This window comes from Physeter macrocephalus, chromosome 14 (genome assembly GCF_002837175.3).
Source record: "Physeter macrocephalus isolate SW-GA chromosome 14, ASM283717v5, whole genome shotgun sequence".
In the NCBI taxonomy this organism is placed as follows: domain Eukaryota; kingdom Metazoa; phylum Chordata; class Mammalia; order Artiodactyla; family Physeteridae; genus Physeter; species Physeter macrocephalus.
In genome coordinates, this window is record NC_041227.1 from 111,220,696 (window position 1) to 111,236,946 (window position 16,251).

At 39.1% G+C, this 16,251-nt stretch overlaps 1 pseudogene; it reads right to left on the reverse strand.

Moving 5' to 3' along the window:
* Positions 1-880: 880 nt before the first annotated feature.
* LOC102983668 (leucine-rich repeat-containing protein 37A3-like) overlaps positions 881-16,251 on the reverse strand; it is a 235,292-nt pseudogene continuing 219,921 nt past the window's right edge.

Here is a 16,251-nt window from a genome sequence, read left to right on the forward strand (position 1 = left end):
CTGACTTAACAAATGTGATTAATGACTTTCTTTGCAGGAGTGGAAGAGCCTTTGCACCTTCCGCAGGAGGCACTGTCATTATATAATCACTTGGAATCATGCAGCCCTGGGCCTGTGCTGGGTGAGGCAGGAGGTGGGTAGGTGTGGTGCTGGGCTGAGCTGGAGGGAGCCGAGCACCACACAGCTGACCCGCAGTGGGGTCAGGAGAGGCCAGGGCCTGAGGAGGGCCTTCTTGGGCAATGGCTGCTCTCACACATTCTTCTTTACCCTGTCTTTCTGGCACCTCCCTGCTAGTTATTCAAGGATTGGGATTATTTTTTAAAGCAAAAAAACAACCCAGTAGGAATTTTCCACCAGCTTGAAATGGTGGAAAACCCACTACCAAGACAGGGTACACATTTGTACATGAGTTTGAGAACCTGGAAGAAAAGTCAGGCTTTGGCTCCACAGTGGAGGGAGGCCCAGTGATGCAAATATACTGGCAACCCCAATGACCATACGAAAGGGGCCAGAAGTAGATGATCCTCTATGGGCAGGAGGTCGAGCGTGTTGTAAATAACTGGTACTTGATGAACCAGGAGAGACAGCACCAGAATAAATTGTTATTTGATTTAATGATCTATGCCCCTTGAGGATGGTACGTGTTCCAGTTCCCAGGGACTGATGATACTGGGGAAACAAGGGAGGGAAGCCCCTCTTCATCCTTCTACATATCCTCCTTTGCCCACATTTCCCCCTGTGGAAGTACTGGCTACCATGAGGGATTCTAGTTTCAGCTCTGCTTCTTCTTGCAAGCCCTTGTTATTAGTATATAAATATTCAACTATTTACATTTTAATTCCTTACCACATGGTTAGACTTGGTTATGAATTTATACATTTTAATATGAGAAAAATAAGTATTTTACAAGCAATGCTGAGAAGCCAATACTAGAAAATAAAATTTGCAGGTGGCTTGAGGCAGAACAGGGCTCACACTGTGACAGTCTCGTGTGCTGTCTCACTTTCCTCACCCGCACTCTTCTCCAACCCAATATGCAGCCAGAAGCTTCTCTGCTGGGGCTTTGATGACTTCCCTGGGGTAAGAAGAATAATGACAAGGCTTTTACTTTTGAAAGGAACAATTATAGTTTTCATTATTTCCTCATTTTAGATGAGCATTTTAAATTGTCCCCTATCATTTACCCTGCATCCTTTTAGAATATCTCAACCTCATCAGAAGACTACCTGTCGTGTAGCTTTTGTGCCATGTTTTCCTTGCGTGTGGCATTGAGAGGCCTATACATATCCCTAAGCCAAAATGGACGCCTTCTCCCGAAAAAGACCTCCTAGAACACAGAAAGGGAAATATTAATTCTGCATCTCCCCTGCTTTCTCTGGCCACAGTACTTTATCCTCCTCAAATTTACCTGACTCTCACTTTCCCCTGAGCTTCTCTTACACAGCAGAAATCGAAAAATGCCCCTTGGAGGAAAACACACACATTGTTACATGTCATTTTTCATCTCTCTCACAATGTGTTATCTCTGGTCTTATTAGGACTAAATGGGTACCTCAGTCCATAATCACAATGAGCAAAATCACCACAGACCCGGGATCTTCAAAATCATTCCATGCATGCTGGCCGTCCAGAAGTTCTCTGTGTCTGTCCAAAATGGACCTCCAGTGTCTCTGGGTAGATCTTTGCATGTGGCTTAGCATGGAGTATAGGCAGTATTTTCAGCCCCGTTCACCCTTCTTGGCCCTTGGCCAAGTGCCCTCGTGCAGTGAAAACACTGCACAACGGCGCTGGGAAGAAACACGTTACTCTCTAGAGGCGCTTCACACTAGTCCACTTCAGACTTGGTCGCACATGCAGCATTTGCTGGAGGGGTGGGTGTGGGGAGAAGGTGCTTTTATTTTCCTGGCTGCTCTATCCTATAAGTTGAATCACACCAAGTAGACACCTGAACGCAAGGAGCAAAGTCATCTGTAGCGCTCTGACTTCACACTGCAGGCTGTCACTGAGGTGTCAGTGAATTGTGAAATCCGTTTAAAGGCCATGACCAGCAGGGAAACAAAATACTCTTTTTGAATACAAATAGAATAGAAAAAAATCAGAGTGCACAATAAGTTTGTTTCAGAAACTACTTATGTCCATATAGTGTGTGTCTACTGAATAGTGACATAAAACGTAGCTCACAGCCCAAGCACAGTGTGATCAGTAGAGAAGACCTCAGTGGAAAGGGACCATCTTCTTTTTGATAAACACTAGCAGTATGAACATGGGGCAAGATATTTCCCCTTTCTCTTTCTCCATTTCCGTATTATAAAAGGAAGAGGCAAACTACTGTCTAAAGTTTCTCCTGGTTAAAATTCTATGAGGTTTGCATAAAGGGAATAGAGAGTAGGGACCTGAAAAACAGTAGGATGAGAAGGGAAGTTTTCTTGCCACTCTACAGGAGCGACTAATATGTTCTACCTTTGGTCAGCTTTGAGTGAGGCCAGCCCCTAAATCCCCAACCATGTGGCCCTCCCTACCCCAGAGCCTCCTACAAGGCCTCTGGCCTGGCCTGATGCCTAGGAACCAGGCATCAGGCCAGCAGGAAAAGGTACAACCAAAACCCTCACCCCGTCCACCCTCTTTCCTTAAAGGACTAGTGAAAGCAGATGAATCTGTGCCAGTCCTGTTCTAACTCAGCTTGGGCTGGGGAGCTAATTCTGCTGATAAATAAATTAGGGTAAACCATTAGGGTAATTACACATTCTTCCTGCCTTTGGTGAGGAAACTGAAATAGATGGTTCTAAGTTCTCCTCTAGTTGTAAAATTCTGCTTTAAAAGACCAATATTTACCTTCTGCTTCTTGTTTTATCTTCCTCTTTTGCATTTCTATGAGGCTAAATCTGTTCTGAGAGAAAACATGATGATCAGTAACAATTACAACTATTTCCAAATCCTTATTCATTCCTTTTTACTTTAAATCTTACCTACCCAATGAGATGGTAACTTTTTGAAGGAAAGGAATTCTACCCTGTTTAAGAATCCTTTGACTCTTCCACAGTACCTAACTTAGGGTCTTGCATGCAGCTGGCGATATATTTTATTGACTGTTTTAGATAACGTTCAAGAGATAATTCCTAATAAAAACTCTTAGAAGTAGGAAAAGAAAATAAAAGTATCTAACAGAAACCTAAGCATTGTTTTAAAGTCAAGAACAAGAGTAGGATGCCCATCATTACTGCTACTATTGATCATTGTGGAGGAGGTCTTAATCAGTACAATAAGAAAAACGAAGTATTGGAAAGGAAGAGACAAACATATTTGCATGTGAAATGAGGGACCTAAAAAGACCAAAAGAATCAACCGAAACTTTTTTGGAAGTAACATGAGTAAGATGGCTCCATACATAAGCCTCAATAGCCTTCCCATATAACACAAATAACTAACTAAAAACAGAAGAAACATCCCATTTACTATATCAATAAAAATGCATAAACTACCTAGGAATAAACTTCACCAAAAATTTGTAAGACCTATGTGATGAAAATATTAAAACTTTTCTGAAGGACATTAAGAAGTACTTACATGGCAAGAGATACCATGCTCCTAGAATGTTGTAAAGAGGTCAATTCTCCTCAAATTAACCTAAAAATTCAACACAATCCATTTATATCCAAAATAATTTTTAAATAAAACCGGGCCAGCTGACATTTGGTAGAGAATATATGTAAGAATAGTTATGAAAAGTATGAAAAAGGAGGTCAAGGAGTAGGACCTTGCCCTACCACATATAAAATATATTATAGAGCAACTGGAATTAAGCAGTGTGATATTGGTACCGGTACAGGACAAGATAACTGGATGACAGAATAAAGTCCAGATGAAGACAGTATATTAGACCAGGGAAGAAGGAATAAACCATTAGTGAAAGATTCGAAAACAATTAGATCTTCATGTAGGTGGAAAAAGTTAGATCCCCTACTTCAACCACACTAAAAAACAAATACAACAAATTCTAGACAGATTATAAAAGTACTTGAAGAAAATATTAGAGATTATTTTTACGTCATGAGGTGACAAAGGCCTGGCTAACAAAACCCACCCCACATGAGCCAGGAGGAGAGGACGGGCAGATATGCTGGCAGACTGTCAACACACCTCCTACTCTTCACATTTCTCTTTAGAAGTTAGTACATCATGTCAGGTTTTATTCAAGTCTGATAGGCCAGGAAGCCATTGGTCCTTACACATCTCTGCTCAGCTCCATGATGTGCTAACCTTGGTGTTTCTCGGATCAGGAGGGCTGGAGTATTCAGGGAAGACTCTATGAAGAAAGATATCTGAACTTGAGTTGGTTTTTGAGAGATTCATAGGACTTCCACAGGCAAAGCAAAATAAAGGAATTTTAGATGGGCAAAGGCACAGACAAAAGTAGGAATGGGTATGGTGTAACTAGCATATAGTGAGGAGCTGCTTTGGCTGGAATGGAGGGCTGACATTACAAGAGAAAAGGTAAATAAATAGGTTGGATTGGTAGGGTAGAACCAAGACTGTCAGCTTATTAAAATCACTGTTTTAATGTTAGCAAATGCCTGTTGGGAAAAGTAATAAACCATTATGTAACTGAACAAAAGGTAAACAGGCGAGCTCCAGGAAAAGGCTACTATAAATATGACATAATTTAGGGTAGCCTCCTCCAGGATTTTATTGGAGTATTTTAATGGAACCTATCTACACAATTCCTAATACACCAGAGAAGAAAGCTGCTAAGTAAACCTAAGGAATTGACGAGATCACACTTTTATCTTTTAGGCATGTCCTTTTAGCCCTCCCAGGGTGACTGATAGCTCCATGAGTATGGAGATCCTATATCTCTCATCACTTCAGACAACAAGGAAAGAAATCAACAGTAGAATGAGAGTGACTGGTGAGTACATCAAATGAGCATAGTTTTTTTTTGAGTTGAAGAAATTTTATTATCATGTCAACTCTGGCCTTCTTATAAACTTAACTTGTCAAAATAGTCCAGTGGTTTGTTATCATGGATCCAATTCCATAGAGATCTCCTGGGAGCAGAGTTCCTTTAAATATCCTGTGGGGACTTCCCTGGTGGCCCAGTGATTAAGAATCTGCCTGCCAGTGCAGGGGACATGGGTTTGATCCCTGGTCTGGGAAGGTCCCACATGCTGCGGAGCAACTAAGTCCGTGCGCCACAACTCCTGAGCCCGCGTGCCTACAGCCCGTACTCCACAACAAGGGAAGCCCCAGCAATGAGAAGCCCGTGCACTGCAATGAAGACCCAACACAGCCAAAAAAAAAAAAAAAAAAAAAAAAAATCCTGGGAATATACTTTTCAGTAAAATACCAAAGTGTATCTCAGTCCTCATGACTAAAGAGAAAAATCACGTAGTAGTAGGTGGAAAGGTGGCTTTTATCCTCAGGTTGTTCATTGTGAATCTGAATTAATTACTGTCCTTACCTCAATGAGACAGAAAATTGTAACCAAAATCGTCACTACCACAGTTACAGATATTGCCAAGATGAGTTTGTTCTTATAGCCATATCCTGGAACTTCTTTTGTGAGCTAAAAACATAAATAACAATTTTTTAAAAACAAGGAGATAGAAGGGATGAAAGCTAACTATTCTTAAACCTGTTCTAAACAATAGCTAACTATTCTTAAACTACTATAAAACCCAATTCTTTCAGGAGAGTAGTTTCTATAAGAACAAGCCAAATTTAATGTTATTAATCTTATCTTTAGCATTTTCTTCTACAATTTATTTATCTTGTGTTATGTCCTTTTCTCGTCTACCCTAGGAATAGGGGCACACTCTCTAAATGAGCAAAGTGGGAGATCAATGTCTTAGCCAGTTTCATGGCTGAAGATAAGACACGGACTAGGAGCCCGTGGTATTCCTGCTTGGGCATGTCAATGGCATGTCCTAGACTGAGTAACAGTCCAGGTCCCATGTCTCAGGGGTCATCCTCACCTCACTTGACTCCTGCTCTTTCTGCTCACTCTGGGCTTCTGTGCTCTCACTGGTATAGTTGTCAGCTTTCCACTGGTCTGTAACCCATTCTGCTTTGGACACCTTTAGTTCTTGCTGCTTGCTGAAAAGCTTCATCAGGAGGCCTGTTCTAGGGATGAGGTTGGCACAGCCCAGCTGCACGTGGGTCTCCGAGCAGTCCGTTTTCAAAGTCTGGATCACATGAGAAATGAGCCATTGCACGTCACTGTTGGGGATGAGGGACCGTAGCTGCTGTTTTAGGTGACTTGCAACTTGATCAGCCGGGGATGTGAGCCCTGGGGAAGTGAAGACTGTGGGTTTAGAGGAGAATTCGGTGCCCGTGTTGTGGTGCTCCCATTGTGTTTCGTTGGTGTGTTCAACAGTTGGCATACTGTTGTCTGCAGCAACAGTAGAATGTGCAGCGGACATGTTCCTATGGGTATTGTTTCCAGGTCCAGCTCCTCCTGGCAGAGTGTAGTTTCGTGTAGAAATAATTTCTTCAGAAACATTTTGTGCAGTATTGTTTTCTGTAGTAGTGGTTTCTGTAGAAGGGTCTGAAAGACAAATAATTCTGGAAAAGGATGTTCCTGAGAAGTCACTTCTCCTGAAGATGAAACAGCCTCTTGTGGAGGGGAATTTATGGGACTCCTCTCTACAGAGAACGGAGGGCTTGCAAGCATCATTCTATTGAGTGAACTTTTCTTTCTGAACTTTCGACTCCTTTTGACTTTGGGTTTTCTGTGGACCCGATGAGACCTAGTTTTATGGAAGATGTATCTTTTCCCAGAATGTGAGATTAGTTCAAAAGCCTTAATATTTCTAACTGTAGCCTTTGCATCTGCTAAAACACGTATAGCGTTGGATAAGTCTTTTGATTTGCTTTTTACATCAGATGGGGATTTTGGAGGAATGGAGGCAGAAGGCCTGCCCTTGAAGTACTGTTTCAGGGAAGAGGAGCCTGCTGCCTTGGGTTCCTTTATGAATGAAGACTCTGCATTGGAGGACTTTCCCACCAGCTTCCTGGGCCTCGGCACCATGAGGACAGCTTGTTGCAGCTTTCTTGGGGATGGCCTCCTGAGCCTTCTTTCTTTGGCAGTGTTCGCCACAGATGGCTGGGCATTCTGCTTCCTCCTGACGCTCTCATTTCCCACTGCTTTGAGGTGCATTTCTGTATGCCCCTTGGGCCTTGAGGACCCTGTTCACTCTCAACAGCTTTTCCTCTGTACTCTCAATCTTTGCTAGGCTGTCCTTCTGTGGTTGGGCAGTTTCCAATTTCTTTAGAAAGATGGCACTTAAAAGGTTGGAATGCGTACGCGTGGCAGGTTTTTCTTCCTTTTTAACCTCATCAATTTTTTCTTGAGTTTCTGCATCTAACAGATTTTCAAGAAAATGGAGTTTCCTCATTTATTTTTATTAGTTGAATTGCTGCGTACAGCTTTAACAGAAGGGCTCCTTGTATTGGTTTTCAAAAGGCCCAGCAGCATATCTCCATCTTCTGTGTTTGAAAAAAGAAGTTGAATAAATGGTGATAATGTTGATTTCACATCTCCTAGATTTTAGTGCACTGATAATATCACTGTTATTATTAAACTCCAGCTGCTCATTCATGAAGCCTGACAAGCTGACAGCACTTTTATCTGAGGATGCCCTCTCTGACTCAATAGTCAGCTCGGTGCTGTTGTGCTTCTTCCGGGCTTTTAACACCTTCATGAACGATCCTCCGGCATTCCTTATAGATGTTTCTTCATCTGTCAAAAAAGAAGGGACTGCTTTTGATCCCTGAAGACTGATGGGACAGCTTTTTGTCAGTCCACAGCCAAATAAATGAGGAATCAGTCAACGTTTGAGTGCCACTTAGGAGACAAAGAAACCCACACTTAAGCCTATGACTGGCAACAACAAAATGTGAAAAAGATCTCTCTTGAAATAGTGGCTATCTACTCAGAAAATTCTGTAGCGTTAAATATAGTAACTATATTGAGGATTACTCCACTGGTTCCCAGGGGCCAGTACTCAAGAAAAGCCAAGGCTGGAAGAAAAATATTCCCCTATTCATCTGGACTCTCTGCAGATCGGAGCACTAGGGTCATAGCACGTAACACCTCTGATCTGTTTTTCCTCAACTGTAAAAGGAGATTAAAAATGCCTTTTCTGCCCACTTCTGGGGGAGAAGGGAGGAATATAATTAGTAAAAAAAAAAAAAATGTTTGGGGGAGTCCCTGGTAGTCTAATGGTTAGGACCCGACAGTTTCCCTGCTGTGGCCCGGGTTCAATCCCCGTTTGGGGAACTAAGATCCCACAAGTTGTGTGGCATGGACAAAAAAAAAAAATTGTGTTGAAAAATCAGCAATATTGTCTTTATATAAGTAGCAAAGTGTTATTATTTATGATGTGCTCTAGATCACTGAAAGAGACCTGTATTCAAGCTACCTGGGCATGAATGAACATTTTGGAAATCATCAAGTTAGTACCAATAAATCTAACATAGAAAAATACTTGAAAGCCCCTGAGTGTTTTGTAGATAGAAAAGCTTGAGATTTAGAGCAAGTTCAGAGCTGGACAGTCTAAGAATAAACTAGCTCTCCCATCCATTAGAAGGGCTAGGTAGCAGCGTCTGGTTATGGAACCAGAAACTCTCAGGCTCCAAATAGGACATAAAACAGCATCACTTGTACTCTTTATAAAATTGCAGAAACAAACAAAATAAACAAAAATATATTTACACCTGTCCTATAAGACAAAGGGTACTTGAGACCTAATGTATATAAAATCAGTTTACAAACTGTGAGGCACTATATGAATAAGTTCTCATTTGCAGAGAGCACAGCATAGGATATGTGGCCATTAATGTTAATTCCCTTGCCCCTTCCATTCCTTTCTCTTGTTCCTTTATGTATGCAGATCAGTTACATTATTAAGCTAACAATGTAACTGAGCTATTATTAGCTTAATAATGTAACCAAGAATCCGATTTTTAGCAAGGGGGTAGTTCTTAGAAACTTAGGGAGCTGGAACTCTCAATGAATGAATTAAAATAATGCAATAACATCATTAATTTTCAAATTTATCATCATTGATTAAAAATAAAAATTAAAAAATTAAATTAAAAACTTATTATCCTGCAATTGAGACTCACAACAACGTGTCATATCTCTCAGGCATTCACTGCCACAGTGCAGCTTGACTGTCTTCCAGACAACCTCAATAGTATTTTTAAATTGGCAGAGGCAGCAGGCCAAACGGCTAGGTAAGGTCCTATAAATGGAAAATCAGGTAATTAAATTCGTGGTAAAAGTGTTACTTGGGTAGGTAGAAGAGGTAGGCCAGGGCCACCACAGACCAGTGCAAAAAGGAGTTCTCGGGGCATATGGACTGGAGTACTGAATAGGAGCCAGTTGGCCAATTGCTGCTCTTGACAGTTGTAAATAAATATATAGGAGGAGAGAGGTACCCAACAGAAGGATTAGGATGGCAGTAGGTATGGTATGCCTAGAAAAAAGGGAATAGGGATTAGAATTGGGTGACATTGATCTGTAGTTTAATTCAGAAATATCTCCTGCCAACCCGAAAGCCTCACGTTGGGTTGAGAGTACACAGGAAGAAGGCAGACTTCTAAGAAGAGTCTGAATAAGACCACACCTTCTCGAGTCCCCTTCTCAGTTCCTATTTGTGAGTAGTAATGTATTAGAAATTATTCTACTAATAAAAAAGCATCGCGGTTAAACAATAAGAGATCGCATTGACCAAATGTGGACAAAAGGAACATTTCAAAGAATAACATTATCATTATAATAAGGCATAACATGGTTAATTTTTTAAAAAACACACGAGTTCATAATGATACTCAAAATGAAAATTGGGGGAGCTGTTCTTTGTAGAATAATGTCAGCTAATAAATGCAAAAGGAATGATAGAATTAGAAAAGTGTCATTTTGCAACTATCAATGGAATAATCGATTCAGACAAGGATTATCATTGATGCACAGTTGGGTGAAGAGTTGTTTGAAAGTAGGATCTTCACTGATCCCAAAGGATCACCCCACATATTATTTATCAATTACCAAGGGGAAAAATAACTTTACAATGGAGAGATATGGAAGATACCACCTTAATCAAGTGATCAAACTTAGCACTGGGCCACCTGAAGTGATGAGGTATGAAGAATATATTACCTATATAGTATTCTTCCCCAAAATGTTTACTTTGAATCTAATGAGGAAACAGACAAATCCAGAGTGTCCGGCAATTTACAAGACAACTGGCTTAGACCCTTCAAAAACGCCAATGTCATAAAAGACAAAAGAAAAAAAAAATAGTAGGGAAATATTCTAAAATAAAGGAAACAACGACATGACATGAAATGCCTAATCATTAATTGGAACCTGTATCAAAACAAAAGAGACTTAAAGAATGTTATTGGCTTCTGGCCAAGATGAAATAACAAGGACCAATTTAACCTCCCACCTGAAACAATGAAAAAATCAGACAGAACATATAAAACAACAGTTTTCAAGAAACTAGACCTCAGGCAATAAAGTTCAGTGATCCCCAGGAGATGGGAAATGAAGTAATCCCTATAATTGCCCTAATTTACTTATCTGAGAGAGTTTCCAGGTCATGGTACAGGGAAGAGAAGTCCAAGCAGAGACTGGTGGACTCCCTGACTGAGGAAATGGAGATGAGAGTCTGGGAAAACAAAGGTAACTAGAGTTCACAAAGCAGAGTATCAGAGAGAAAAGAATTTCACAGACAAAGAATTCTGGAGATATGCAAAGGGATCTCTTGTGAATTCAACAAAGTATTGGTCAGACATTTGTGTGAGCAATTACTTGATGCCAGGAAAAGAACCACAAGAAAGGATTAACAGTAAGAATAACTGGATATCACAAAAGGTTGTAGGAATAGTACCTGTTCCTACAAGTCAGACTGGAAAACCTCATGATACTCAGAAAGGACTTGTCTCAGTAGTTGCAAATAATGAGCTCCAGACGAAATAAAGTCTACTTGGACTCCTACCCAACGAATCTTAAAAGCTAGACCTAAAAGAATAAAATTGTTTTGAGTAACTTAATTTCACCCAAAACAAAGCCCAAGCATTTTACAGGAATATAAATATATGTAGCACACAATAAACTAATACTCACAATATCTGGGATCATATGAAAAATTGCCAGGCATGCAAAGAAGTAGGAAAATATGACCCACACTGAGGAGAAAAGGAAATCAATCAAAACTAACCCATAATCTACACAGATGTTAGAACTGGCAGAAAAGAACATTTTATATTATTATTATATATTATATATATATTGTATATATTATGATAATATATAATATATATATTATATTATTATTATATATGAAGAAAAGTTATTATAACTGTATTTCATATGTTAAAAAACCCAGACTAAACACTGAAAATGCTAAGTACAGGCATGGAAAATGTAAAACCGACCCAAATTGAGCTTCTACAGATTAAAAACAATTTCTAAATGAAAAAGACATTGAATGAGGTTAAATGGCAGATTAGACACAGCAGAAGAAAGGTCAGTGAACATTAAGGCATAGAAATAGAAACTATCCAAAATGAAACAAAAAGAGTAACAAAACAAAACAACAACAAAAATGAATACAACATCAGTGAGTTTTGCAACAACTTCAAGTGGCCTAATACATGTGTACTTGGAGTCCACGAAGGAAAGCAGAAAGACAAAAATTTGAAGAAATAATAGGCAAAATTTTTCCAAATTGGTAAACACTATAAACCCAGAAACTCAAGAAGACCGATGAACTTTAAGCATAAGAAACATGGACAAAACTACAGCAAGGCACAAAAAATAATCAAATTGCTCAAAACCAGCAATAAAGAGTAAAATTTAAAAGCAGCCAGAGGAAAAAACTATACACTACATACAGAGGAACAAAGATAACAAGGACAGCAGAATTCTTGTTGGAAACAATGTAAACGAGAACTCAGTGGAATAACATCTTTCAAGTAGTGAATTGAATTGTATCAAGTTAGAATTCTATACCCAGATCTGTCAAAACAAAAGCAAAATAAAGGCTATCTCAGACATACAAATGCTGAAAGAATTCATTCCTAGTAGACTTTCACTATAAGAAATGTTAAAAGAAGTATTTTTAAGCCGAAGGAAAATGACACCAAATTGGAATATGGATCTACACAAAAGATTAAGAATACTGGAATTGGGACTTCCCTGGTGGTTCAGTGGTTAAGAATCTGCCTGCCAATGCAGAGGACACGGGTTCGATCCCTGGTCCGGGAAGATCCCACATGCCACGGAGCAACTAAGCCCGTACGCCACAACTACTGAGCCTGCACTCTAGAGCCTATGTGCCACAACTACTGAAGCCCACGCACCTAGAGTCTGTGCTCTGCAACAAGAGAAGCCATCCAATGAGAAGCTGGTGTACCGCAATGAAGAGTAGCCCCTGCTCACCCCAACTAGAGAAAGCCCATGCGAAGCAACAAAGACCCAACGCAGCAAAAAAAGTAAATTAAAAAAAATGCTTAAAAAATTTTTTTAAAGGATTTTAGTCATTCAGTATATGTCTCAGAACACAATGGAATTAAACCAGAAATTAACAAATCCGAAAAATCTCCAAATAGTTGGAAACTAAACAACACACTTCTGAGTAACTTTGTGGTCAAAGAAGAAATCAAAAGGGAAATCAGAAACTATTCTGAACTCACTGAAACTGAAAACATTACATGTCAACATGTGGGATACTGCTAACACTGCACTCAGCTTCCTCAACTTCCACCTTAAACTGGAAAAATGAGAGCAAATTAATCACAGATAAGAGAAGAAAGAACACAATAAAGATCAAAGTAAAAAGAAGTAAAATGGAAAACAGAAAAATACTATAGATAGTAAAAGGATACCAAGAGAATATTATAGAATACTTTATACCAATAAAGTCAAGATGAAATGGACAAATTCCTTGCAAGACATGCAATACTAAAGTTTATTCAAGAATAAAGATATTAAAGAAATTGTATGTGCAGTTTAAAACCTTCCAACAAAGAAAGCTTCAAGTCCACGTGGCTTAACTGATCAATTCTACCAAACATTTAAGGAATAAAATAATGCCAATTCTATACAAACTCTACCAGAAAGTTGAAGGGAAGGGAATACTTCCTAACTTTTTTATAAGGCCAACTTTCACCGTATCAATATTAGACAATGCCATTACAAGAAAACTATAGACCAATATCTCTCATGAACACAAAGGCAAAAATTCTTAACAAAGTTTTAGTATATCAAATCCAGTAATATGTAAAAAGACGATACATCATGACCAAGTGGGGTTTATCTCAAGAATGAAAGGTTGGTTTAATATTTGAAAATCAATTTACCCAACTTAGTACACTAAAAAAGAAAAATCAGGATGTCTCTGTTGGGGCATGGGTTAAGAATCCACCTGCCTGTGCAGGAGACATGGGTTTGAGCCCTGGTCCGGGAAGATCCCACATGCCACGGAGCAACTAAGCCTGTGCACCACAACTACTGAGCCAGACAAACCATATACAGAAAAGAACTCAAACTGGTTCAAAGATGTAAATGTAAAACATAAAACTATAAAACTTCTAGAACAAAACAGGTGAGAATTTTATGACCTTGAGTTCAGCAAGATTTCTTAGCTATGACACCAAAAGCATAATCCATAAAAGAAAAAAATATATAAATTAGACACCATCAAAATTAAGAATTTCTGCCCTGCAAAAGACACTCCTGAGAGAACGAAAAGATGAGTCACAGAATGGGAGAAAATACTTAGCAAGTTACATATTGGATAAACAACTAATTTCCAGAATATATAAAGAACTCTCAAAACTCCAGAAACATATAGATAAAAGATTCAAAGATATACAGATGGAAAATAAGCATATGAAAAGATGTTTCACATGATTAATTATCAGGGATGCTACTCAAATTGGTTCAAAGATGTAAATGTAAAACATAAAACTATAAAACTTCTGGAACAAAACAGGTGAGAATTTTATGACCTTGAGTTCAGCAAGATTTCTTAGCTATGACACCAAAAGCATAATCCATAAAAGAAAAAAATATATAAATTAGACACCATCAAAATTAAGAATTTCTGCCCTGCAAAAGACACTCCTGAGAGAACGAAAAGATGAGTCACAGAATGGGAGAAAATACTTAGCAAGTTACATATTGGATAAACAACTAATTTCCAGAATATATAAAGAACTCTCAAAACTCCAGAAAAATATAGATAAAAGATTCAAAGATATACAGATGGAAAATAAGCATATGAAAAGATGTTTCACATGATTAATCATTAGGGATGCTACAGTGAGATACAACTACACACCTATTAAACTATCTAAAATTAAAAATACTAAGCATAGCAAGTGTTGGCTGCAACGTGAAGAAAATGCAACTCTCATACACTGCTGGTAGAGATGTAAAATGATTGAACCAGTATGGAAAATAGGTTTTTTGTAAACACTTAAACATCTACTTACCAATGATCTAGCCGTTCTACTTGCAGGTATTTACCCAAGAGAAATGGAAGAATACATCCATACAAAGACTTGTACACAAATATTCATAGCACCTTTATCTGTAATAGACAAAGACTGAAACAACTCAAATGTCCATCTATGGTGAATAGATAAATTGTGGTACATCCATATAATGGAATACTATTTAGCAATAAACAGAAATGAATTACTGATATCAACAACAATATGGATGAAGATTAAAATAATCATGCTGGGAGAGACAGAGAAGATGGCGGAAGAGTAAGACACAGAGATCACCTTCCTCCCCACAGATAACATCAGAAATACATCTTCACGTGGAACTACTCCTATAGAACACCCACTGAACGCTGGCAGAAAACCTCAGTCCTTCCAAAAGGCAAGAAACTCCCCACATACCTGGGTAGGGCAAAAGAAAAAAGAATAAACAGAGACAAAGAATAGGGATGGGACCTGCACCAAAGGGAGGGAGCAGTGAAGGAGGAAAGGTTTCCACACACTAGAAGCCCCTTCACGGGCGGAGACTGAGGGTGGCAGAGGGGGAAGCTTCAGAGCCACGGAGGAGAGCGCAGTAACGGGTGCGGAGGGCAAAGTGGAGAGATTCCCGCAGAGGATCGGTGCCGACCAGCACTCACCAGCCCGAGAGGCTTGTCTGCTCACCCGCTAACACCTATCCTCCTCAAACTTTTCCAAAAGATAGCAGAAGGAGGAACACTCCCAAACTCATTCTATGAGGCCACCATCACCCTGATACAGACAAAGACGTCACAAAGAAAGAAATCTACAGGCCAATATGACTGATGAACATAGATGCAAAAATCCTCAACAAAATACTAGCAAACAGAATCCAACAGTACATTAAAAGGGTCATACACCATGATCAGGTGGGTTTTATTCTAGGAATGCAAGGATTCTTCAATACACGCAAATGAATCAACGTGATACACCATATCAACAAACTGAAGGAGAAAAACCATATGATCATCTCAATAGATGCAGAGAAAGCTTTTAACAAAATTCAACACCCATTTATGATAAAAAGCCTGCAGAAAGTAGGCATAGAGGGACCTTTCCTCAACATAATAAAGGCCATATATGACAAACCCACAGCCAACATTGTCCTCAATGGTGAAAAACTGAAACCATTTCCACTAAAATCAGGAACAAGACAAGGTTGCCAACTCTCACCATTCTTATTCAACATAGTTTTGGAAGATCTAGCCACAGCAATCAGAGAAGAAAAAGAAATAAAAGAAATCCAAATCGAAAAAGAAGAAGTAAAGCTGTCACTGTTTGCAGATGACATACTATACATACAGAATCCTAAAGATGCTACCAGAAAACTACTAGAGCTAATCAATGAATTTGGTAAAGTAGCAGGATACAAAATTAATGCACAGAAATCTCTGGCATTCTTATACACTAACAACAAAAGATCAGAAAGAGCAGCTGAAGAAACAATCCCATTCAGCATTACAACCAAAAGAATAAAATACCTAGGAATAAACCTACCTAAGGACACAAAAGACTTGTATGCAGAAAACTATAAGACACTGATGAAAGAAATTAAAGATGATACAAATAGGTGGAGAAATATACCATGTTCTTGGATTGGAAGAATCAACATTGTGAAAATGACTCTACTACCCAAAGCAATCTACAGATTCAATGCAATCCCTATCAAACTACCACTAGCATTTTTCACAGAACTAGAACAAAAAAATT